Here is a 3194-nt window from a genome sequence, read left to right as displayed (position 1 = left end):
AAAGAGAAAATAGTGCATAGGTGTCCTAACAAAATGGGGAAGGGGCAAGTCCTAATGATCAGTTAATTATAACATATTATATCTGAATAAAGCTTTTTCTTTTTTTTTTTTTTCAAAGTCTAAATTCTGCATTCTGGTAGCTCAGCTGGCTACCTTTCTCCAAATTCAGTCCTTGAAATGAATCAGCATCAGAATGAGGTTAAAAAAATGTCTTAAAAATGTATATGTATTGTGATTCTTTATACTAGGAAGCTTGAAATATCCTATCTCTTCCCTCTTTTCTGAAATAAAAACAGACAAAACAATGGATCTTTAATTCTGTGTCTAGGATCTCAAATTTGGCTCTGAATATGTGTTTCAAATCTCATTAATTACAATATTGGCCCCATGAGAAATAGTTGCTGATGCAAAGAACACTCTTTGTACTCAAAATAATTTGAACAAGGGCAAAGAAACATTTTATTTACATGTGTAAACATTAAGAGGAAAGTAAAACAGAGATAGTTCAGGTAGTCGCTGAGATGCTTTAATGATACTTGACGTGCTTACTTAAGCTTTAAGGTTACCATGTATTGGATTAGTTAAATTTTTACTTTGTGTATTTGTTGGATGATAATATGCTTGAAAAGGTAACTCTGACATTAACTTGGCAAGTTCTGAACTAAGACCTTTTAGCATTTTATTTTTTCCCAAATACTAAGACTAAATTCCATACCCCACTGTGCAGATCTATAATTTATTTATGCTGCAAATATCAGAAAATATGGTATTATCCAAAGGTGACAAATCTGGGTAAAAACCAATAAAATAAATAACAGCAGTAGAGAGCAGAAAAAGACTCTTGATTTCTTTGTTCATTTTTCTCTCATTTTAGGAAACAGCAAATTAAACCATAGTTATTTGTAGTCTTGTAATTTAAGAAAACATGTGGTTATATATTTTCATCCTATTAACATATTCATTGGCTCAATAATAGAAAGTAAAGTCTCCTATGAAGGTGTCTTAGTGATTTACATAGAGACAGTCATGTACTATGACCATGAGTTAAAACTCTTGCTTTGAGAGATAAGAGTAATATTCATAGTTGACTTTAAAGGGATATTGACATTATGGATAGAAAGTACAAGGCTGGAGAGATAGCACAGCGGCGTTTGCCTTGCAGCCGACCCAGGACCTAAGGTGGTTGGTTCGAATCCAGGCGTCACATATGGTCCCCGGTGCCTGCCAGAAGCTATTTCTGAGCAGATAGCCAGGAGTAATTCCTGAGCACCGCTGGGTGTGGCCCAAAAAAACAAAACAAACAAACAAAAAAGTACAAGGGTATGGCTTGTAAGGATAAGCCTTGTACATAGCTTACCCTTGGTTTGATTCTTTGAACTGCATATGGTTTTCTGAGGAGTACTGCCAGGAGTGATTCCTGAGCACAGAGCCAATTGTGAGCCCTGAGTTCAGTAAGGTCTGCCTCCATCCTCCATCCCACAAGAAAGATATGGAAGAGAAAAGCAATTCTGGTTACATATAAGGATCACTTGGAATGTACTAAAATACAGATACAAGATTCCCTCTCCACAGTTTCTGCTTTAGTGGGGGGAGGGGTCCCAGCTACTGTATTTTAAAACAAACACACCAACCAAAAAAACTAACAAAAAGCAAATTCTCCTAAGGCAAGTTTAATAGGCTCATTTTGATTCACAGTTGATAGTCCAACATCAGTATCAGTTTGACTTTGATGTTTTAATTTTAATGGTTTGATTAACGAATTTTTTAATTTTAGAGAGTGGGAGAGCAATGTTCATTGAGTCAATGCTATAACATCAAGCTTAAATTTTAATCTTTTTTTTTTTTTCTGAGCTAATAAGTGACTCAGTATAAGAAGTAGTTGTTACCTCCAGTTGGCCGTGTGATCTCCTGGGTAAACAACTGATACTCTACAGACTGTTTTTCACTTTTAGTATGGTACTCAATAAATTGCATGGATTATACAATACTATATTATAAAAATATTTTTCACATTATTTTTATTAAACTGATAAGAACAGATACTACACTTAATCTTAACTAAGAGGCCGAGAAGCAATCTTTTTCAGGTTATTTTATTCATGTTTCATATTAGATGACTTTACCCAGCTGTAGGCAAATGTAGTGTTTAAGCACATATAGGCCAGGCTAAGTTTTGACATTCATTAGATTAAATACAACAAATTCATTTTGACTTAAGATATTTCCATGGGCCAGAGAAATAGCGAAGTGGTAGAGTGTTTGTTTGCCTTGCAAGCGGCTGACCCAGGACTGTCCTGGTTTCAATCTTGGGTGTCCCATATGGTCCTGAGCGAGGAGGGATTTCTGAGTGCATAGCCAGGAGTAACCCCTGAGTTTCACCGGGTGTGGCCCAAAAACCAAAAAAAAAAAAAAAATCCTACAATTAAAAAAATTCCAGTTGGGTCAGAGGGATCATAGCAGGGTTCAAACACTTGCCTTGCATGTGGCTTATTTTGGTTTGATCCCAGCACCATGCCAGAGTGACTTCCAAGCACTGAATCCAGAATAGATCCCTGGCCATCATGGAAGATGGCTTTAAATCCTGATCCCTTTAAATAAATATTAAACAAAAACTTAAAAGGAAAAATTATTTTTTTGACAAAAGAGACAAAGCCAATTCTTAGTTTTTTAATGAAATATTTTCTTTTTTTCTAGGTGTAGTCAAGGGAGAAGGACAAGTGGCTGGCAGAGTTGCCCCTTGACAAAGTTCTGAGAGCAGCATTTTATAAAGAGTGTTCTATGGATGGTAGTCTTGAGAAGCAGATGATTTTCTGGGCTAAAGCAATGGAAATACAGGTGAGTAAACAGCAGATACATAATATTAACCTTGAAAATAGGATCTGTAAACAAAGGCAGCCTTCAACGTATCTTGAACAGTTTGACTAAAAGTCCATGAAACAACCGCTCACCCTCACTCTTCCCAGTTCTTTACAGTAAAGAGCACCCTGTCCAGACACCAAATCTTTTTAAGTCATTAGAAGCAGAAAGAAGGATTTTAAGTTAGGAATGACAATGATGTCTCTTCTCAAAATTATTCAACTAAAAATGATGTGATTAGAAAAAAGTTCTTTAGACTCCTCTATTGATTGGATAACGGAAAGTACGTTTTTATCTTCTTATCATCATGTCAGGCCTCCATTGTTATCTTCATTTGC

The 3194-nt window shown here is 35.7% G+C and overlaps 1 pseudogene; it reads right to left on the bottom strand.

Annotated features, from left to right (window-relative positions):
- Nucleotides 1-1907: 1907 nt before the first annotated feature.
- Nucleotides 1908-2078, bottom strand: LOC126002936 (uncharacterized; annotated as a pseudogene).
- Nucleotides 2079-3194: the final 1116 nt, after the last annotated feature.

This window comes from Suncus etruscus, chromosome 2 (genome assembly GCF_024139225.1).
Source record: "Suncus etruscus isolate mSunEtr1 chromosome 2, mSunEtr1.pri.cur, whole genome shotgun sequence".
Taxonomy (NCBI): domain Eukaryota; kingdom Metazoa; phylum Chordata; class Mammalia; order Eulipotyphla; family Soricidae; genus Suncus; species Suncus etruscus.
This window is presented reverse-complemented; position numbering and strand designations above follow the sequence as displayed.